At 43.4% G+C, this 24353-nt stretch overlaps 1 protein-coding gene across 1 annotated transcript in view; it reads right to left on the reverse strand.

The window, feature by feature from the left end:
• Positions 1-12356, reverse strand: part of TMEM51 (transmembrane protein 51) — a 43145-nt gene extending 30789 nt beyond the window's left edge. Inside the window, exon 1 of the mRNA XM_077250228.1 lies at positions 12049-12356. The gene's annotated coding sequence lies outside the window, so the exon portion shown is untranslated. The remainder of the gene's footprint in view (positions 1-12048) is intronic.
• Positions 12357-24353: the final 11997 nt, after the last annotated feature.

A 24353-nucleotide genomic window follows, 5' to 3' on the forward strand; every position in this document is an offset into this window, starting at 1 on the left:
TTTTACCTGCGGATTTACAGCGGATTTACAGTGTTTTTTGTGTGGATTTCACCTGCGGTTTCCTATTGAGGAACAGGTGTAAAACGCTGCGGAATCCACACAAAGAATTGACATGCTGCGGAAAATGCAACGCAGCATTTCCGCACCACGGGCACAGCAGATTTGGCTTTCCATAGGTTTACATGGTACTGTAAGTGTGATGGAAAACTGCTTCGAATCCGCAGTGGCCAATCCGTTGCAGATCTGCAGCTAAATCCGCACCGTGTGCACATAGCCGAATTCTAACCCTAACCCTAATTGCAACCCTAACCCTAATTGCAACCCTAACCCTAATTGCAACCCTAACCCTAATTGCAACCCTAACCCTAATTGCAACCCTAACCCTAATTGCAACCCTAACCCTAGTGGTAAAATAAAAGTAAATATATTTTCTTTATTTTATTATTGTCCCTACCTATGGGGGTGATAAAGGGGGGGGTTTATTTACTATTTTTTTTTATTTTGATCACTGTGACAGAACCTATCACAGTGATCAAAATGTACCTGGAATGAATCTGCTGGCCAGCAGATTTGGCGGGCGCACTGCGCATGCGCCCGCCATTTTGGAAGCTGGCGGCGCCCATGGAGAAGACAGACGGACACCGGAGCTCGGTAAGTATGGGGGGGGGGCTGGGATTGGAGCACTGGGGGAGCAGACAGGAGGATGGAGGGAAGTAGAGGACAGGAAGGAGGGGAGGAGCTCGGTGGCGGGGGCAGATCATGGTCTCCAGCCATGGCTGATAATATTGCAGCATTGGCCATGGCTGGATTGTAATATTTCACCAATTTTTATTGGTGAAATATTACGATTGCTCTGATTGAAAGTGAAAGTCACTTTCAACTGCCAATCAGAGCGATCGTAGCCACGGGGGGGGGGGGGGGGGGGGGAATCCACCCCCCTGGGCTGAAGTACCACTCCCCCTGTCCCTGCAGGTCGGGTGAAATTATAGTTAACCCTTTCACCCGAATGCAGGAACGCGATCATTCTGTGACGCAGCATATGTGTCACAGGTCGGATTGGCACCAACTTTCATGACGTATACACTGTCACAGGTAGGGAAGGGGTTAATGACATTGGTCCAAGTGCTGTATGATTTTTCCCAAGGACAGCCCTAAAAATGAATATCCAGGAAAATATGGTCACGCGAGCTTAGCCTAAGGGTTAAATCAGATACGTATTATATGAACGTGTGCTAGCTAATGATGAGAGAATGTGCTCGGACCAGGTGTTATCTGAGCATGCTCAGGTTCTAACAGAGTGTCTTCAGGGCGCTCAAAAAATACGTTTGAGACCCCGTGGCTGCATGTCTCGCAGCTGTTAGACAGCCGCAACACATGCCCCTTTGTTAGGCATTCCCTGTGTGTGTGTCGGCTGTCTAAGCCACGAGACATGCAGCTGCGGCGATTCGAACATATTTTTCTAGCATACCGAAGACTAGCAACGGAGCCTGCTCATATAACACCTTATCACAGCATGTTCGCTCATCACTAGTGCTAACCAATGTAATTCAGTAGGATAGTTCCGGTCTTTTTTCACATGGACTAATATGTGCATGTGGAGCGGTGTAAAGAAGAGGAGAGGGGGAGGGGGGAGGAAGAAAGGAGAAAAAAAAAAATCACTTCACTATTGTCTTCTGAATATCAGATCAGGATCATATATACAAGTCTAAGTGTACGCAAAAAAAAAAAAAAATGCACGCACACCCTAAAAGCACAGCATGGTGTTGGAACTGTTAGGCCGGGTGCCCACAATCCGGAACCAGCAGCCTATGTTCGCTGCGTCCAAAGCGATGTCTTCTATTGAACGCAGGTAAATCCGCGCGTGTTGACTGAACTGTGCAGATTCACTGCGTTCAGTACATTCTATTGATACATTTTTTTCTTGTAGAGATTAGTGTCTCCGCAAGAGAAATTTACATGCAGCGGTCTGGAAAGACGCGCCACATGTCAGTCTCCGCGAGTGATCCGCAGGCGCAGATGCACCCAAAGTTGACACTGAATTTCTTTAAATCCATTCCACTATGCTGTAACAGCTGGATGCTGCAGGTTTGACCCCTCGTCAAATCCGCAACAACTCCGGATTGTGGGCACATACCAATAGCACTGAAAAAAGTTAGATAGCTCCTTCTCTGTGGTTAGCTGCCATTCCAATCGGAAAAAAATAAAATTACATTATATATATATATATCTATATCTCAAGAGATATCTGCAATTCTAACTCTACTCGTTCAGGCATTTCCCAAATGAACAATGGATCAGGCATGTTAGAGCATAACATACCTGATCCTGCTTATTTCAAAACACGGATGTCAGATAAAGGAACTGTCAGACGTCCGCCCAAGCACATTAGTTCATCAGCCAAAGATTCCAATATATGACCAAAAGGGTTATCTTCTCTTAGAATACCATGGCAACTGGCTAGGATAGGTTGGAGCATTCTGACCTCTGAGGGTCTAACCTCTGGAGGTCATATGGATCCTGAAAATAGAGGAACCAAGGACTCCATCATTTCTCCTCTACAGCTCATTACTGTCCCATGGCTGCTTTTGTCCATCAAAGTTAAGACGACCGTCCCTTTTATTTTACAACTCTATAGGTTTACTATAAAGCAACTCATGCAATGTCAGAATTTATTTGATCAGTTTCCAGTCTCAAATGTAAGAATTAATGGCTCCTTGGGCTCAGCAGCTGCTTTCCGCGTGGTCATCCTCATAAGATGCAGTAGACTGCATCCCCATCTGCACAGCTGACCATTATAACCCTTCTCTGCATTTTCTCTCTCTAGCCCCTCGGGACAAATTGCTGATCCAGGATTAATATTGGCTTTCACCTTCTCCTGCTCATTAGCAACAGTTGTCTTGCCAGCTTACAGCTCCACGCAACAGACCAGCATGTTCACCTCCTTTCTTGCCCTCCGATCTCATCACCTATTATAAATTGCGTTCCTTAATTTAAGAAGAGATCTCGCATGACTGCAGGCTATCTATATTAAATTAAAAGTGTTCTCAAACATAAAATTGTTCAATTAATTTTGTGACAACGGAAAGCCTTGTTCTTGGTGCTGGTGTCCATGAGTAGCCAAAGCCCTCGTACCGGAACATCTATAGACATAGTGGTCGATTTACTAAACTACTTCTGCTACAATTATGGCTTAATTCTGGCAAAGAAATGAACATAACTTGTACCACATTTATTTGCTTTAGAAAAAGTTTTTAAAACATGTTCAACAAGCGACCATGACCCATAAGGAAGAGGTGGAAAGAGTCGTGGCCGGAATTGGAATCCCGCGCACAGATAAAGCAACGCAATGTAGCAAACCAAAAGTAGGCTAACTAATAGGTGGTGCAAACCTAGACTAGACTTTGTAAGGGAAGAGTCAGACTGACGCATAACATGATGGGGATGGCAACGCAATGTTCAGACTGGCAGTTATCTCTCCTGACCTGAGCATGGCAGCGTGTATTTCTATGCAGCTGTCTGGAGAGCCGCTGGCCAGTCCGAGCATTGTGTTGCCATCCCCGTCCAAGTTATACGATCATCTGACTCTTCTCTTAGAATGTCTAGTCTAAGTTTGCACCACCTATTAGTTAGCTAACTTTGGTTTTCTTGCAAATTTAGACTAGACGTTCTATGGGAAGAGTCAGACTCAGATGAGGATGGCAATGCAATGCTCGGACTGGCCAACAGCTCTCCCAACAACTGTATAGAGATACATGCTGTCACGCTTGGGTCAGGAAACAATGGCCAGTCCGAGCATTGTGTTTCCATCCCCGTCCAAGTTATACGGCTATCTGACTCTTCCCCAAGGGCGTTTAATTTTTTAGGAGCCAGTTTGATAGAAGTCAGGACATTTCCAAACTGTCTTTTGGAATGTCTTAACAGCTTCAGGTTTCAAAACCCCCACGAAGTTATAAGTACTAAGCTGACCATTCTTCAGGCATTTTCTGCTTTGATGCCGCTGCATACATCATGATACAACTCAATGGGAAGTGTGTAGGCCTTTAAGTCTACTTCACCACAGCCATTTACTGAGGTTTCCTCATAAAATTTATGCTAAAGTCACTTTTGTTACTTTGCAGCCATTTTATTTCTATACATGACCTCCAAAGTAGAGGAAACAAGACAACACATGTCCCCCCCACCCCATCAATATGGTTGCATATTACTAGTAATATAACAGATTTATCTGTTTGATCACAAATAAGGCAACAATGTTGAAGCTCAGTGGAAACCTTTGGAGGCCTCACATTCGCCTATTTGTCTTAGATTGCAAGAGCGTAATGAATGGACGGACTGTTTGCATTGTGCCGTTTCCAGTAATAGAATAGCTGACATAGATAATTGGTTAAATTCATTTATGTGAACTGGACTCTGTGAAAGTTCAATGTTCTCCACTCCAGGGTCACCGGGCATCGTGCAGGACCAAGTGAACACCAGCTGTCATGTTCAGGAGGGCTAGAAGCTCTGTAAAGGCTAGATTCACTTGTAGATTTTTTTTTCTTTTTTTAACTAAGTAATTGGTGAGATCTGTATCCTATGTGGAGCTTAGTAAAATAGTAACCCCAATGTGGACCACTCAGGCCGGGAGCCCATGATCCAGAACTAGCAGAGCTTTGCATGCAGCATATGTTCACTCCATCCAAAGCGCTGCCTTCTATGGAACGCAGGTAATCTATCGCAATGTATCTGTTTGCACCAAGAAATTGGCGTTTCAATGTCTGATTGGTGGGAATCGAACCATAGTGAAGCCCATTGGCGACTACAGAAAAGTAGGGAAACACTGCACCAATTCTCCAGTTGGCTATGCTGAGCTTTTTCCATGTGGTCCTATGTTCTGTCTAACTGATTGGGCCAAGACGAAAATGGCAGATGAGGGCTCTAGGGTCGGGTGCCCACGATCCGGAACTAGCAGTGCATGTTCACTGTGTCTAAAGCGCTGCCTTCTATTGAACACAAGTAAATCCTACGTCTCCGCAAGAGGAATTGACATGCTGCAGTCTTGATAGATGAGTCGCATGCGCATGTCAGTGTCCGCGGGTGAATATGGACGCACAGTATGTGCCCACGATCAGGAATTGCTGCGGGTTTGACACTACGTATTTATGCAGTGTCAAACCCGCAGCGACCACATGCGACTGCATAGTGGATGGGATTTCTAGAAATCCCATGTCCACTATGCATGCTTGTGGATCACCCGGAGACTGACATGCGGCGCTTCTATCAAGACTGCAGCATGTCATTTTCTTTTGCGTAGATGCTAGTTTCCACAAAAGAAATTTCACCAATAGAAATGTATCGGACGCGGTAAATCCGCATAGTTCAGTGAACACAGAGGAGTCACCTGCGTTCAATAGACGGCAGCGCTTTGGACACAGCGAACATACGCTATTGTGCAGGATTTATAGACTTTCTATTTCCTATTTAGCCCATGCCCACCATCCCAGTGATCAGTAACATGTAGATGTTATAGTGGGCCAAACCCTTTAAATAGTAATATGGCAGACACACTGCAACATGATCCACATGAATGTTAACAGTAGTAACCAGGCAAGTATAACTGTTATGGGTACCTTCCCTTAACTAAAAATGTTACCAGTTTGCATTTTTCCGGAAGTATCACTGAACAGGTACAATCAGCTTCAGACACAACAACTCTTTGAAGATGAGTCATATGAGGTCATCGATCTACAGATAGAATTGTTATGACATCACCACTCAACAACATTTTTACTCGTACAATATAAAGTAATTCCACAGGTTATTTCATGCTACTTAATAAATAAAGAGAGAACGCTAAAGGCCACCATACACCATAGATGGTCAACCCAACTCTCACCCAGGAGCAGTGTTCTCTATGAGAGAGATGCAGTCAGAATCATCTGGCTGTGGCTTATTGACGTAGGGAAAAAAAAAAAAAAGAGGAATGTCAGTTCGAAATGCAACAGAGCCCCCATACACATTAGATGGATTGCTGAAACTAAGAAAAATCAGTGGGTTTGGACGACTATCTAATGTGGAGGTCTGTAAGCATATTCAGGATTAATCATATGATTTTTTCATTATCAAGTTTTTAGGATTGCTTAAAGCAAGGGTGGACTTCTATGAGGTGCATATACAGCAGTCTCCGCGTCTCCTATGTGGTGCATATACAGCAGTCTACGCGTCTCCTATGTGGCGCATATACAGCAGACTTCACACTACATGAGTTCTATAAATGCTATGTGAGCTGTGATGAATTTCCCACTGTGGGGAGATCTGCAATGTAATATGCATTTGTGTTCAGAACAATTTATTTCTGAAAGTTATTTTCAAAACTTATAACAAAGAGCCACCTAACACGTCTCACCAAAGTAGTGAGTTCCAGCCATCTTCACACCTCTTTTTATATTAAAAGGGGTTCAAGGACTTTAACATTGACCTATCCTAAGGATCGGCCATCAAAGTCTGATCGTGGGGTTCGACACCTGGCACCACACCTATCAGCTATTCCTGGTGGAGGCCAGAACTGCTCAGATAGCTCCGTTGACTGTATATAGTGGCTGCAGCTGGGTACTATCCATCCGCCCCCTACTCAAATCCATAGGGGGCGGTCGCGCAGTACTCGTCCGTGGCCACCATGTCATGGACAAACTTGTATTGTTCAGCTCCATAACTAAGCAATTCCTGCTGCCGCCGACACTGGGGACAGCTGATCGGCTCGTGGTGCCGTGTGTCGCATGTCCACGATCAGATAGTCTAAGGATAGGCCATCAATGTTAAAGTCCCAGATAACCCTTTTATTAGCTCCAGTTTGCATTAAAAATATAAAATATACTGTGCTTCCTTCCAGGCCCAGTGCCATTGCTCCCATGTCCGTGCTGTGCCCCTTGGTGGGACACGTGACGACAGCTGCAAGAATTAGAGACCGGTGATCGGCTGCAGCCTAACTGTTCTGTCAAACTGCAACAGTCACTTGACATTGTAATGTAAATGTAACATGAACACAGAGCAAAGGGCAGAGGAACGACGTCTGTCCAGGGACTATACAGTGTTCTTATTTTACACAGTGGAGCCATTATTAAAGCGTGTAGTAGCGGTCAACCGCTTTAATGTGGAAGAGGGGGTATAAAACAACGACAACAAAAAAACACGTGTAATGTACATCATCTACAATATGAGCAAGTTGAATACACATTTCTGTATCAAAGGTCTATGTTTTACAGTCACCTAACATAGCACCCATAAACGTCTATAACCCCGTAGTATATGCCAGGCTCTACTGATTGCTATTTTGAGGTTGTTTCTAGAGCACAAGTGCCCACGGATCTTCAACACTGATTCAATTAGCCGCCATACAGGGTCCATGCACGCGGCTGTGCCAATGAAGACCAATATCAAAAGGGGTTGTCCTGTCAAAACCAGGAAGTCTGCAGTCAGTGTGACTGCAGACTTATGAATCTCCCCAGGGCACGCACTGTGCGCTGCAGGGATGTGCTGGTTTCAGGCACGGGACTGGAGGGTATGTACGAGATTTATACGTAACCCTGGACAGTGGGCACGGCCTCGTTTCATACACTTGTACTGAGCTGAAACCGTGCCACGTCTAGCGACACGGCCGGCCAGTGGCCGTGCCCACTGGCCAGAGGTTTTCATAACTCACACTTGCCCTCCAGTCCCAGATCTGAAACCAGAGAATCCCTGCAGCGCACAATGTGTGCCCTGAGGGATTCATAAGGGTATGTGCACATGATAAGTAAACACTGCGGGTTGGACGCTGCGTACTTGCACAGCATCCAACCCGCAGCGTCCAGAGGTTACAACATAGTGGATGGGATTTCAAGAAATCCAATGCCCACTGTGCGTGCACCGACGGACATGCAGCGCATCTTTCCAGACCGCAGCATGTCTATTTACCTTGTGGAGACACAAGCCTCCACAAGATAAATTTCACCCGTAAAATGTTTTAGATGCGGTGAATCCGCATGGTCCAGTGATCACATGCGGAATCACCGGTGTTCAGTAGACGGCAGCGCTTTGGACTCAGCAGACATGTGCTGCATCCAAAGAGCTGCCAGTTACTGAACGTGTGCACCTGCAGTCACACAGAGTGACCGCAAGCTTATCAGTTTTGACCGGACAATCCCTTTAAGCTGCAGATTTTAAAAAAGAAAAAAAAAAAAAAAAAAAAAAAAATCAAACAACAAGGTTTTACAGAACCAAAGATAATGATATTTCTGTAATCTTCTGCACACGCTGCTTATCTTTTCCTTGTGGATTTGAACCTTCAAAGTGTTTTTATTTTTTTTTCCAAATCTGTAGCAGGTTAACGGTGTTTTTTACCTATTGAGATAAATGGGAGGAAAAACAAAAAAAAAACAAAACCACATGTAAAGAGATAAACACTTTTTACCTACAGAAAAATCTGCTGCAAATACTCAGTGTGTGCACATACCCTTAGCTAGGTTTCCACCCACTATAGGTTGCTTGCATTTTTTAATTAAAAAAACAAGAAAACAATTAGTTTTTATTGAGAGTGCAGTCTTACGGTCATTGACTTTTTAGGCTGTGTGCACACAGTGCATTTTTGATGCGTTTAGCTGATTTTTTTTACGATCAGAAGTGACCCAAAAACGCTATTGAGTCCTTATACAAGCTAATTCAATGACAATGACGCTGTCATCTGTGTGACAACATGGGAAAACACCAGCGCGGTGGTTCTAGTCGGTGGCAACGCAACCGCCGGTAAGACCGTCAGTCAGAGCGCTGAAGGTCATGCTGTCAGATGTCAGCGTGACCCGTGGTAACACTACCGCCAGTACTGTTGGTCAGAGCATTGCAGGGTCATACTGTCAGATGTCAGCGTGATCCTGCAGCTGTGACTGTGACCCGCGGTAACACTACCACCGGTAAGACCATCGGTCAGAGCGCTGAAGGTCCTGCTGTCAGCGTGACCCGCGGTAACCTACTGTCGGTCAGAGCACTGCAGGGTCATGCTGTCAGATGTCAGCGTGATCTGCAGCTGTGACCCGCGGTAACACTACCACCGGTAAGAATGTCGGTCAGAGTGCTGAAGGTCATGCTGTCAGATGTCAGCGTGACCCGCGGTAACACTACCGAAGGTACTATCAGTCAGAGCACTGCAGGGTCATGCTGTCAGATGTCAGCGTGATCCTGCAGCTGTGACTGTGACCCCCGGTAACACTACAACCGGTAAGACCATCGGTCAGAGCGCTGAAGGTCATGCTGTCAGTGTGACCCGCGGTAACCCTACAGCCGGTAATGTCGGTCAGAGGCACTGCAGGGTCATGCTGTCAAATGTCAGCGTGACCCCGCAGCTGTGACCCGCGGTAAAAAGCTGACCGCAGGTCAGCTGGAGTGGGCTGATGAGACTACTGCTCCCATCGGGCTACGTGTATTGAACCAAGAAATTACATCACAAAACTTTTTTAAAAAATGTCTATTTAGCTAAAAAAAAGCCTTCATTTCTGTACAAAAATGCATGCAAACAACGCATACAAAAAAAACTCGTTTTTGCTGCAGCGTTTTCCTGCCAAGAGATGCAGAAATATCAGCAAGAACATACTTAAAGTTCGCACATAGCCTAACAGGCCTGATGAGATCCATTCTGTGATATTTCTTTCGTTGTCTATTCATTCATACAAACTTTACAGGCGAAACCCAAGAGGCTTTTGTGGGCCTTGATTAGTGGTATTGCAACACGATCCTCCCTCCCCCCCAAAGTGCTGGCTGGCTTTTTAGCTTCCAAACACTGGAATAAATTTTACAATAAGTCAAACAGGACAGCAGGGTGCCCCCTACAAAGACTGGCATTCATCACAATGACGTGACAAGGAACACTTAATAAGGCCACATTCTCCAGTGCTGAGTAGGGTAATGTTCATGAACAGCCCTGCGCTGTATACTGTGGTGTGCAAACTTTTAAAGAGACACTAAACTCAAAAGCTTGCAATCTGAGCGCTCTATTGTACCCAGTTATCAGCCAGTGTCAGGCTACATTGAGGCTGTCTGTAGTGTGGTGTTTTACAGGAAAAATCCCTGCCCCCATTATCACTGCTGTATCTCCCTTATCTTCAGTTCTGGGAACTTCCTGAAAGTAGATGAGTAAAGCTCCATAAATGAGCTGCTTAATCTAGATACATCATGTAGTGTAGTGTAAGGACACTTACCCATATGGCATTCAACCCATAGTCATAAGGTGGCCATAAATGTGCAATTACACTGGGCAAGTAATGAGTCACGACCCATGTATTGCTGAAGGAGACTATACAACCATGTTGTATAATAAATAAAACAATCCAAAATAAATAAAATCTTGTTAAAACAACAAAACAGCTTAAAAAAAATAAAATAATGGAGTCAACAAAGGGCAAACAAGGCTTATCACCAGTAGTGGATGTCTTAGCACAAATATATAAAGTAGTACAAAAACACAATAAATTACCTTGTTCAAACATTTAAGTGCAATGCACAATGGTAAAATTGCACAATAAAAGGCTATTATGCCAAAATAACTAAACAGATCAGAATATCCCAAAGTGCGCTTCACTCTCAGCATCAATAAACCATCGAATGGATAAAAAAACAAACAAACAAAAAAAAACACTTTATAAATGTTTAACACAACACAAACCTTTGCGGTTCTACTGGAGCAAACATCATAGTATTATATGGTGATCCAGGTCGCATCCACTAAAACCGCACAGTGTGTTTAAGGGCTCATTCAGACGTCAGTTTTTCTCATACAACTGCTATCCATTTTTTTCATATGATATTATATGGGGCTGTTACATGTCCGGCTTATCCTCGGACTGAGTGGTCCACGGAAAATATCGAGACAAGTCCTATTTTGATCCGAGTGTTGGATTAAAGTCGGTAATGCAAGTAATAATAATAATACTATTATAAATAATATTATGTCTATGGGCCCGTGAAAAGACGATTGCATTTGGATCCGATCCGAGGGTGGCCCAATGTTCACGAACTGTCCGAATGAAGATGGAGAAACTTTTTTTTTTTTTTCCTTACATGTATGAGAAAAATGGATGACACTCAGACCACACTTTGATCAAAGTCTGATCAGAATAATCGATCCGTTCTTCTCGTACGTGGAAAATATGGACGTCTGAATGAGGCCTTAGACCGTTTTTCATCCAGAAGAAACATGATTTTTGATCCTTTTAAAACATCTAAAACTTAATAGGAAACACCGTTTCCTGTTAATAAATGCAGTTGATCTATATTCCGATTGTTTTTTTAAATGCGCCCATTGACTTTAATACTCAATCAGGATAGTGCCTGCTGTGATCTTATGTACCGCGTATCTGTACGTAAAACATTCATCTGAGTACCCCATTCACTTGCATTGGACTGTTTGCTGTCTACATGGCTTACGGATCAAAAAAACACTTGTATGAACGAGCCCTTTCAGCCATAATGTGGATCCTTTATGTATTGTACACCATCCCACATACATAAGGCAGCAGACCCCCCCCCCTAAAGAATCAGCATCCTGATGATTTAACATAAAGCCTAGCCCCAGGATCGAAAAATCAATCCACATTCTGCCTGGTTATGACACGGACAAGTCGATGCAACAAATTGTTCGCGCTGAATTCTTACAAGTGACTCCTCATCTGGGCAAATCAATATGGCCAACGTATATTAAAATTATGCAGGGTCCATTTGTAGCTCGGTTTACTTAATTCTGGTTCTGCCGCTTCATATGGCAGAACTTTTTAAAAGTTTTAAGAGTTTGATTCTATTTATGTGCCTTTAAGAATAAAAAGGTTTTGTTTTTAAAGAGTTTGAAACTTTGTGATACAATTCTTCAAAAGCCCAGTTTGTAGGCAATAGTAATTGGGCCCCTCTACTACGCGCCCCATGATAGAACGTGGTGTTCTATAGAGGTCTGGGACAATACCTACAAGGAGAGGTGTGAATATTCAATGGTCTGCTGGTCACCTGTGGCCAGGTGTGGGCAGTTTACTGAGAAATCAGCCTTGTACTCACCTCCTTCAGGTCACGTTCACATTATTGCATCATGAGGGGGCCCCAAAACTCAAGACTGATCCAAAACTTTCAAGAATCCCCCAAAAAAGGTCCTGAAAGCAGCTCCTGTGAGTGCAGGATAGACTAGGAAGGTGCAATGAGCTGCACACACCCTCCCACCCCCACTTTCAGGAACTAGGAGGAAGAGAGGCTTCCTAGGTCCTAATGCCCAACCGATTTGCTGTAATTCGGGCCAACCTCAGGGACTCCCTGTTGGGATTTTTGCTTAGCTATCCTGGCTACTCAGGGGTTAACCTAAAACTGACTGTAGCGCCATTCTGAACTTCCTCTATTTAGAGGCATTGAACAATAAAAAGACAATTTTCCAACTGCTGTCATTGAATATCACTAAATTGCTCCTTTAATTAACGTTGATATTGAACTTTGGCCTTCGCTGAAAATACGGCGAGGCTATAAAGTTACAAAACACAACGGGGCACAAGATGTATTTGCATCTTGAAAAGCATTTTTTGTTTCATAAGTTGCACAAAAAATTACGCTCAAGCGGACATATAACTTTTTTTTACGCAATTATGGCACAAATATTGTATACACAGTTGTATCTGTCACAGCGCAAAGGGCCTGCTCCATATAAATAGGTGGCAAGGATCGGTAACGTTTATAATCAGCCATGTTGTCCATAGCAACCAATCAGAGTGCAGCTTTCATTCTTACAGAAGGGTTAAAAAAATGACAGCTGAGCTCTGATTGGTTGCTAAGGACTTTAGCAACTAATTTCTGCTAGGCTGAGCTCGGTGCACAAGGCCCGTATAGTGGCACACAGCGTCCATAGGGCTTTATATAATAACTAGATGGTGGCCCGATTCTAACGCATCGGATATTCTAGAATATGTATGCGTAGTATATTGCACAGTCACGCAGTACATTGCACAGCCCACGCAGTACATTGCGCAGCCACGCAGTACATTGTGCAGCCCACGTAGTACATTGCATGTCCACGTAGTACATTGCCCAGTCACGCAGTATTTTGCCCAGTCACGTAGTATAATGCTTCATGCAGTTATGGCCCCATAGATGCCCCACATAATGCTCCATGCAGTTCTTTATGGCCCCATAGATGCCCCATATAATGCTCCATGTAGTTATAGCCCCATCGATGCTCTATATAATGCTCCATGCAGTTATGGCCCCATAGATGCCCCATATAATGCTCCATGCAGTTATGGCCCCATAGATGGCCCATATAATGCTCCATGCAGTTATGGCCCCATAGATGCCCCATGTAATGCTCCATGCAGTTTTTTATGGCCCCATAGACGCTCCATACAGCATTGTGCCACATGTAATGCTGCTGCTGAGGCAATAAAAACAAAATATCACATACTCACCTCTCGTCGCTGCTCCTCAGCGCCCCGTCTCTCCGCACTGACTGTTCAGGGCAGTGCAGTTATATACTGCGTGGGCTGTGCTATATACTATGTGCCCTGTGTTATATACTGCATGGCCTGTGTTATATACTGCGTGGCTGCTATATACTGCGTGGGCTGCGTTATATAGTAAGTGGGCTGTGTTATATATAGTGCGTGGCCTGTATTAACGCATCTGGTATTCTAGAATATGTATGTATATAGCAGCCACATAGTATATAGCACAGGCCACGTAATATTTGTCTGCTATATACTACATGCCTCCTATATACTAAGTATATAATAGTGCCCATGGCTCCTCAATATGCCTTTGTATGGAGCATGGGGCAATTTTTTTTTCTGTCAGATTGAGAATAATAATAATCTTGTTTTTTATATAGCGCTTAAATATTCCGCAGCGCTTTACAATCCAATAGACAACAATAGACAATTTCTGTATGAAATTAGAGGTATACAGAGGTATCACATAGCCCCATAGACTGCTGTACCGATGCCACGTGTATAAGAAAGCACATCAAATTATATGTAATGGGAGAGATAGAATTATACAATGGGAGGAATTTATCAAAATGATTGTAAAAGTAGACGAGTTGTTCATAGCAACTTATCAGACCGAAATGGTTGCTATGGGTGAATTCTCAATCTACTTATGGTATGTCTAGATAAGGCCACATTCACACATTCAGTATTTGGTCAGTATTTTACCTCAGTATTTATAAGCCAAAACCAGGAGTGGGTGATAAACACAGAAGTGGTGACGTGTTTCTATTATACTTTTCCTCTGATTGTTCCACTCCCTTTTGGCTTATCAATACTGAGGTAAAATACTGATCAAGTACTAAACGTGTGAATGTGGCATATTACTGATATTACTGATTTACCACAGATCTTCAACACAAAAAAAAGTCTTCATCTTCTCCATTCTGTCAGTCCATGGAAATCGGACTGCACTCGGATGTCATCCGAGTGCAGTCCAATGATTTCCACAGACTCATTGACTTGTATGACTGGGTGCAATCCGCATATTAGACCAAACTCGAGTATGCGGCGATTTTTTTCTTCTGACAGACTCTGTCAGATATGTGCACAGCCCCATAGCATGACATTGGTCCAAGTGTGATCTGATGTTTTGTCGGCTCGCACTCAGACTGATAATAACATAGTCTGCACGAGCCCTCATAAGGGTTTGCAAGCCATGTTCTCATAGAAAGAGTTAAATGGAGAATCTGGTCTCCATATGAAAATCCCTTATATACAAGCCAGTGGGTAAACTAATTCATACCAGATGACAGGAATCATCCTGCTCTTTACACAAAATCATCAGTCAACGTAAATCCTTCAGTTACTCCTTAGGAATTTCCAATTCTATTCAACAACGATCTTTTACTTTTGTTCCAACTTCCTTTTACAAATGTGGCAACAGAAAAAGGCGGCCAGTAAGTGTTGTCATACAGATTTCCCAGATTGCTGAATGACACATATGCTTAAGCTCTGTTCACATACATACTTAGAATCTCTAGGGTCACTATAAAGGTTTATTACTTGTCACCCAAATTTTCTCAGAAACAGCTTTAACCATGTATACAGTTAGTGGGGATTATAATACAGGCAAACTGGGCAGCTGCGAGGGGCCCAAGGTTCGTGGGGGTTCATGGCCAGATTGCCACATTATAATTTGAGCGTTGGTGCAGGATGGCGAGGCAGGTAGTCAGCAATAGCTTCACTACCTGCCATATACAATTATTTCTGCACTTTACGTTGCAGAAGGTAGTTATCCCTGGCTCCCTATCTGCCTCCCTCCCTGTGACACAGGTATTGCGCTGACGTAATTGTGCAATCTACATAGCAGCAAAAGCGGCCTATGCAGCTCGTGCAAGCGTCGACACGTGGGATGGTAAGAAGGTGAGTTATTTATTTATTTATGTGTTCTCGGCTGCAAATAATTCAATTCTATATTCTAATCAGATGGGACGTCACTAGTAAGTCACCGGATGAAAATATTTATTCTCTATCTATAATGTATGGCCTGAAGAGAGATGATGGTAGTAGCAGTCTGCTTTACAAACCAACCCCCCCCCCCCCTCTGTAGGTATAGCAACGTTTCTTAATGGGCTACCTTATTATGTTCTGCACCATACATTATTGCATAGTGTCCTCCCTTATTACATATACACTGACAAGCAAAAGGATAACAATGTTTTGAACTTTTGACTTTCAGGCCGTGATGATTGTCTATAAAATGATGGCAGCCTCAAGCTCAAAGCAAAAGTGGATAATGAGATCTGGAGCCTAAAAGTCAAATGTTCAAAACGTTATTACCCTTTTGCTCTTCACTGTATATACATGATGAGCCAAATTGTTGGAAATGGAGGAGGTCTTTAACTGATGTAGAAGAGGGATGAGCGAATAGCTTCGGATAACTCCTTATCCGAATAGCTATAGTGCTTCCCGAATTGCTGCATCGGGAACAGGATACCTGGAGCGCTCCCGATAATCAGGTGTTCCGCTCCGCAGCTGCATGTGTCGTGGCTGTGGGACAGTCACAACACATGAATGGAGAGCCTGCTTGTTATGACAGTCGCAACACATGCAGGGATTGTCTAACAGCCATTGAGACATGCAGACGCGGGGACTAGAACATATTTTTCGAGCACGCCAAAGTCACTCGGCTAGCACCCGATCATGGCGGATAACACCTTATCTAAGCACGTTCGCTCATCACTATTTAGTCCATGCCCCCAACACAAATCATATTCATATACACTGCTCAAAAAAATAAAGGAAACACTCAAATAACATATCCTAGATAACACTGAATTAAGTATTCCAGTTGCAAATCTTTATTCATTCCATAGTGGAATGCGTTGAGAACAATAAAACATAAAAATGATCAATGTAAATCAAAATTAATATCCCATGGAGATCTGGATTTGAAATGATACTCAAAATCAAAGTGGAAAATCAAATTACAGGCTCATCCAACTTCAGTGGAAATGCCTCAAGACAATGGAATGATGCTCAGTAGTGTGTGTGGCCTCCATGTTCCTGCATGACCTCCCTTCAATGCCTGGGCATAGTCCTGATGAGGCGGTGGATGGTCTCCTGACGGATCTCCTTCCAGACCTGGACTAAAGCATCTGCCAACTCCTGGACAGTCTGTGGTGCAACGTGATGTTGGTGAATGGTGCAAGACATGATGTCCCAGATGGCGGGCCAGTCCATAGCTTCAATGCCTTCATCTTGCAGGAACTGCTGACACACTCCAGCCACATGAGGTCTGGCATTGTCCTGCATTAGGAGAAACCCAGGGCCAACCGCACCAGCATATGGTCTCACAAGGGGTCTGAGGATCTCATCTCGGTACCTAATGGCAGTCAGGCTACCTCTGGTGAGCACATGGAGGGCTGTGCGGCCCTCCAAAGAAATGCCACCATACACCATTACTGACCCACTGCCAAACCGGTCATGCTGAAGGATGTTGCAGGCAGCAGATCGCTCTCCACGGCGTCTCCAGACTCTGTCACATGTGCTCAGTGTGAACCTGCTTTCATCTGTGAAGAGCACAGGGCGCCAGTGGTGAATTTGCCAATCGTGGTGTTCTGTGGCAAATGCCAAGCGTCCTGCACAGTGTTGGGATGTGAGCACTCAGACCATTCTCATGGAATCGGTTTTCTCACCGTTTGTGCAGACACATGCACATTTGTGGCCTGCTGGAGGTCATTTTGCAGGGCTCTGGCAGTACTCCTCCCGTTCTTCCTTGCACAAGGCTGAGGTAGCGGTCCTGCTTCTGGGTTGTTGCCCTCCTACGGCTCCCTCCACATCTCCTGGTGTACTGGCCTGTCTCCTGGTAGCGCCTCTGGACACTACGCTGAAAGACACAGCAAACCTTCTTGCCACAGCTCGCATTGAGGTGCCATCCTGGATGAGCTGCACTACCTGAGCCACTTGTGTGAGTTGTAGAGTCCGTCTCATGCTACGAGTGTGAAAGCACAACCAACATTCAAAAGAGACCAAAACATCAGCCAGAAAGCATTGGTACTGAGATGTGTTCTGTGGTCCCCACCTGCTGAACCACTCCTTTATTGAGTGTGTCTTGATAGTTGCCAATAATTTCCATCTGTTTTCTATTCCATTTGTACAACAGCATGTGAAATTGATTGTCAAACAGTGTTGCTTCCTAAGTGGCCAGTTTGATTTCACAGAAGTTTGATATACTTGGAGTTATATTTTGTTGTTTAAGCGTTCCCTTTATTTTTTTGAGCAGTGTATTACATAACATAATTCACCATCTTGTGTAGTGATGCACAGGTCAAATGTAAATAATTTTTCCTTTTGCATTCATTATTAAGCTTTTAAAATACGGTACTTCTATTACTACTGCTAATGATAATTCTAAAAACAATAAAATATTGATAGTACAAATAGTAATAAAATATTTAGATATAAGATGAGTGATTACAATAGTGTTATTTCCCAGATTTCTCTCACTGTTCCACCACCTGTGCTACTGATTATTAAGAAAACTCAACGGACACGTAACTTGTATCTATATATTTTTTTCTCATTATATATCCTGTTGGTATTTAATCTTACATAATTCCGGAAGGAAAATAAATTGGTAATGAGTCAAGATGTCATTACCTGTAACAAGGTGGGACTATTAAAGATTTGTATGGAAATCAAGAAAATGCTCACTTGAATTATTAAAGAAGCTGAAGCTTCGGTTATCATATTGGTATGATCACACAGGTCTGCATGTAGCAGATTTTCCATCTTCATACAGGGCTCCTTTCACGCGTCTGATTTTCTCTCGTATGTGTTTTATTTGTGTTTTCCATGGATAGAAGAAATACCGATAACAGTCTATGACCATGTTCACTTTTTTTGGGGGGGCGGATTGCTTAGAAGCAAAAAAAAACAAAAAAAAAACAGAGGCATGTCCGATTTTGATCAAAAACATGGAGTCAAGTCGTTTGGTCCGTGAAAAGCACTGATAGCATACAGATACAATCCGTGTGTCATGTGAGTGCTGTCTATTTTTTGCATTAATTGGGTAGGAGAAGCTTGGAAATCTTATTTCTTTACTTTTTTGGATGAGAAAAATGGGTACCACACTGATAGTAAAAACTGACTTACAGACAAAAATGGGTGAAAACCAGGTCCAGCATATTGATAAGAAAAATAGACACACAAACTAAAAATTCCAATGAAAAGCACAGATGAAAATCAATCCATTTATCTACCAAGAAAAAAAAAAAATGAATATGTGAAGCCGGCCTAACAGTAGCAGCATTGAGTGTGAGGTTTTAGAAGAGCTGATCCACATACTACAGAGTTAATATGCAGCATAAGGCCGCATTCACATGTCAGTTATTTTCACGTATAAGAAAGTTGGACCGAGTTTCAACAGGATTTTTTTAAAGTTTGGTGTGAGCGCCATCAATTTTTCTCCACCTTCTCCAATCTAAGGGCTCATTCAGACATCCGGGCACAGTCTGGCCAAGGCTCTCCTGACCGCTTCATATATTTCAACGGCACGGTCACGCTCAGATTGGGGAACCTGCGTCCAGTCTGTGCATTGCAGTTCAATCCTAGACCGATTTGCTTGGCCGTCTGAATAAGTATTGAGTCTAGGAAAGTTGGACGGCACTTGGATGTCATAGACTTGCATTGCCGATTTTGATCTCACACTTTGGATAAAAATTGGACATGTCTCCATGATTTTGCATGGACCTGTAGATCTGTGAAAAATTTAGGACATGTGAACTATTATAGTAAAAAAAACAGATGTCTGAACGAGCTCTAAGTTGAGCGTCGCTGTAGCATTCACACAATGTCAATTTATGTTGTGGATATTAACAACACATTAAACTTTTGAAGTGCAGAGAGTGAGATTTGTCAGAATTCCGCACAATTTGGGGTTTATTTTTCTGTTGTTAATTTTTTGTGCTATGAAAATGTCCCATTAGACAAACCCTGTAGAGGCCCCTTGTAATGTCGTTCATCGTTCCTGTAAAGTTTGGTTTTACTTGGTAAACCATAATGGCCACATAGCTTGAATGGTTACTCAATTGCTCATACATCTTATGACAATATATCATAATTTAGGGAGTCGCAAAAGAGGAGTAGTTCATTAAAGCACATGGTGATAGCAGTCGCACCTGGGCCCTCATGTCTACAGGGACCCCCAATAAAACCACATATGAAGATACCACCATTCTTTACTATGGGTATAGTGTTCTAGATTGTGGTTCAAACCCCTAAAATGGGAAATGTTTTCTTGTGTTATGTTGATGTGATATGGCCATATCATCAGTGTGATTAATACAGAATAATTAATAAAAGCAACAACCTGATTTCAGCAGGTAAAAACCTCTGTGTATGTTAATCTAGGTGTGTTGCTTATAGGGAATAGGACAAGCCCAAAATCTCTGGTGTGTACACTGACGTGACTCACACTGACTACAATTGCTTCATGAGAGCAATAAATAGAAATACATCAGCAATCATTAACCATTCGGTCACTCGCATTTCTGTAAAAACCTCATGGTTACCTATGAGTTAATTTTTTATTGTATGAATATATGATAGCCTTGAACATGGCGTTGGGCTTCATTGGCGCCGTATCTAGTGGAGCTCATCATTGCGCCATTGTTCTGACTTTATTAGCACTTGCGAGAGTAGTCCCAGTCTTGCATTTCTTGATCTCATAAACAAGTTATCACATATCGGGGGAACTTTGATCCCTGTTACAAAATTAAGTGGGGCTGCTGGAAATAACCAAGTGCAGTTCGAGCAGGTGCACTGTCGTTCCATTCTAATGGGGATAAAATTGGTAAATTTACCGATCTGTGAGGGTCCCAGAGGTCGGACCACCACAATTAGCAAGTTATCACCTATCCATTGGATAGGAAATAAATTGTTTTTACTGGACAACCCCATTACAGGAATGTGGTGACTCAAACTGTCTTGGTTTATGAGTGAGGAAGTTTCAAGAATTAAACATTATTTTCTCGTCTATACATCCCCGCCGCCTAATTCCATTATTAACCTTGAATCTTAGTATACAGGTCCTTCTCAAAAAATTAGCATATAGTGTTAAATTTCATTATTTACCATAATGTAATGATTACAATTAAACTTTCATATATTATAGATTTTATAGATATTATAGACAACTGAAATTTGTCAGGTCTTTTATTGTTTTAATACTGATGATTTTGGCATACAACTCCTGATAACCCAAAAAACCTGTCTCAATAAATTAGCATATTTCACCCGACCAATCAAATAAAAGTGTTTTTTAATACCAAACAAAAAAACCATCAAATAACAATGTTCAGTTATGCACTCAATACTTGGTCGGGAATCCTTTGGCAGAAATGACTGCTTCAATGCGGCGTGGCATGGAGGCAATCAGCCTGTGACACTGCTGAGATGTTATGGAGGCCCAGGATGCTTCAATAGCGGCCTTAAGCTCATCCAGAGTGTTGGGTCTTGCGTCTCTCAACTTTCTCTTCACAATATCCCACAGATTCTCTATGGGGTTCAGGTCAGGAGAGTTGGCAGGCCAATTGAGCACAGTAATACCATGGTCAGTAAACCATTTACCAGTGGTTTTGGCACTGTGAGCAGGTGCCAGGTCGTGCTGAAAAATGAAATCTTCATCTCCATAAAGCATTTCAGCCGATGGAAGCATGAAGTGCTCCAAAATCTCCTGATAGCTAGCTGCATTGACCCTGCCCTTGATGAAACACAGTGGACCAACACCAGCAGCTGACATGGCACCCCACACCATCACTGACTGTGGGTACTTGACACTGGACTTCAGGCATTTTGGCATTTCCTTCTCCCCAGTCTTCCTCCAGACTCTGGCACCTTGATTTCCGAATGACATGCAAAATTTGCTTTCATCAGAAAAAAGTACTTGGGACCACTTAGCAACAGTCCAGTGCTGCTTCTCTGTAGCCCAGGTCAGGCGCTTCTGCCGCTGTTTATGGTTCAAAAGTGGCTTTACTTGGGGAATGCGGCACCTGTAGCCCATTTCCTGCACACGCCTGTGCACGGTGGCTCTGGATGTTTCCACACCAGACTCAGTCCACTGCTTCCTCAGGTTCCCCAAGGTCTGGAATCGGTCCTTCTCCACAATCTTCCTCAGGGTCCGGTCACCTCTTCTCGTTGTACAGCGTTTTCTGCCACATTGTTTCCTTCCAACAGACTTACCATTGAGGTGCCTTGATACAGCACTCTGGGAACAGCCTATTTGTTGAGAAATTTCTTTCTGGGTCTTACCCTCTTGCTTGAGGGTGTCAATGATGGCCTTCTTGACATCTGTCAGGTCGCTAGTCTTACCCATGATGGGGGTTTTGAGTAATGAACCAGGCAGGGAGTTTTTAAAAGCCTCAGGTATCTTTTGCATGTGTTTAGAGTTAATTAGTTGATTCAGAAGATTAGGGTAATAGGTCATTTAGAGAACCTTTTCTTGATATGCTAATTTATTGAGACAGGTTTTTTGGGTTATCAGGAGTTGTATGCCAAAATCATCAGTATTAAAACAATAAAAGACCTGACAAATTTCAGTTGGTGGATAATGAATCTATAATATATGAAAGTTTAATTGTAATCATTACATTATGGTAAATAATGAAATTTAACACTATATGCTAATTTTTTGAGAAGGACCTGTATTATATTATTTTCTTATAATTTTGGGTTTCAATGTGCCATTGTTAAAATCTCAAGGTCAGTATCTTACGAACTAGTGTTGGTGTGAATCAATTCACAGGACCTGGTCCATTGGATATGTCAGTAATCTATAAGGCCTCCTTCAGACTTCCATCTTGAGACGGGCGTCATGATGCGTCGGCGCGACGCATCGACAGACGTTGGGAAAAGATTGGGAAACGGATGTAACGCATCCAGTAATGTGACAGATGCGTCGACTGTGGTAGGACCTGAAATTTCCCTGACTTGAAAATCCTTCCGGGCATGCTCAGAGTGAAAAAACGGGATACGTCGCTGGATTCCTGTGTTTGACGGTCAGCGACGGATCCTGCGTCCATAGGCTTCCATTATAGCCAACGATGGACAGCGCAGGACCCATCCCTGAGCGATTTTCCGACGTGCGGAAAAACGTTCCTCTGAACGCCCGACGGACCGCTATTTTCCGACAGATCCAGTGCACGACGGATGAAACTGATGACCATCTGTCGCTAATACAAGTCTATGGGAAAAAACAGGATCCTGCAGAAAAATTTGCAGGATCCTGTTTTTTCAAAACTCGACGGATTTCGACGGGAGAGAAAAGACGGAAGTGTGAAAGAGGCCTAACCACTGGAGAGGAACCCTGAGGACTTCCTTCTACCTACCAGCCCATCCTTGGCACTTCTACTGATTAGCCATCCTGATGCGGCATCTAAGTTGCGGCGTGGTACACGTCACTTTGCTCCAGGTTGGCTAATCTAAAGAAGAGCCATGGATGCTGGAAGGTAGGAGGAGGTCTGCAGGGCTCCTGTCCTGTGCTCGCAGATTGCTGACCTAGCAGATAGGCCAAGTCCTGAGAATCGATTTGCACCAACTCGATTACTGACCTTGGTTCCCAATCTGCTGTGAGAAACTTCTACAATTCCTATCCTAAATCCTAAGAATTTAGCTTAGTTTTATGGAAATCTAAGTGAGGTTCCAATTATATTGCAAACCAATTAGCGACATCCATAAGAATATGTTTATATGTAACATATTGGAGGGCAACAAATGAGCACAGTCGAGTGATTGGAACCATGTTAAATTTTCATTGCATTGGGTCTTCCCATTGCTCTCATTAGTCTAAATAATCCAAATTGGAGTGGGTGCCCTCTTAGACTTTAAGCGCCTTGTCTAGCAGCAGCTTACTTCCTTTCCCCATTGAAAACTCTGTGTCTGCGTATGGCCGGGATCACACAGCGATCTGTAGATGGACCGCAATGCCGATGCCCAAACTTACATCTTCTATGTTGGTCTCCTGGCCGGTGACTTCCCGATCCTCGATAATTTCTCTTCTATTAATTACTCTAACGTGTGTTATATTGTCACTCATCCCCATTCATTTCAAAATTGCTGAGATGTAATACCAATCCAACCCATGGACAGATGCTGCAATCCTTTCTTACTCCTGCACACATGGCTGTGGAGTCGGTAAGCCAATGTCACGGGGGGACTAGGTGAGCGAGAGCTAAAAACTCGGGTCCCTGCAGTTTCCCTCAGACTAGGGAAATCCTGACTGACTCTCTACCTGGAGTTTACACTAATGGTGTGCATGTCCAGGCCTCGAACCTCACCCTAAATCCTGTTATAACCCTAGGCTGATACCTCCGCCCTCCACCCAGTGAAGAGGTAATATTCCAATACCCACAGATAGAACAGACAAGGATAAAAGGAAAATATACACCACGCCGCAGTCACTCAGGAATACACTATAAATGTGCAGGGCAAAATAAATTCAAATATAGGAAGGAGTAAATAAGACAGAGGAAAATACACCACCAGCAACGAATCTCCAAACCAGCTCTCCACTCCAGACCGAGATAACAACGCACAAGAGAGAAGCTATAATCGGCGACGCCCAATGAACAGGAGAACTATTTAAAGGCCATGGGAATGGCCCAGCTTCCAATCCGAGGATCAGGTAAATTAACCCCGGAACAGCTAGACAAAATCTAGCAGACGCCAATGAGCAAATAGTGGTCAAAAGCGGAATTACCGCTGTCTGTCGGACGACCTAGTCTGAACAGCGTCCGACATGACAGCCAAACCACCAACTCCAACTCTGACTTTTCAATTTCCCTGACTTCCGATTCTTACTCCAACTCTGACCCTGACTCCACCAAAATGGACACCGGC

Source organism: Ranitomeya variabilis, chromosome 4, assembly GCF_051348905.1.
Source record: "Ranitomeya variabilis isolate aRanVar5 chromosome 4, aRanVar5.hap1, whole genome shotgun sequence".
NCBI classification, from domain to species: Eukaryota; Metazoa; Chordata; class Amphibia; order Anura; family Dendrobatidae; genus Ranitomeya; species Ranitomeya variabilis.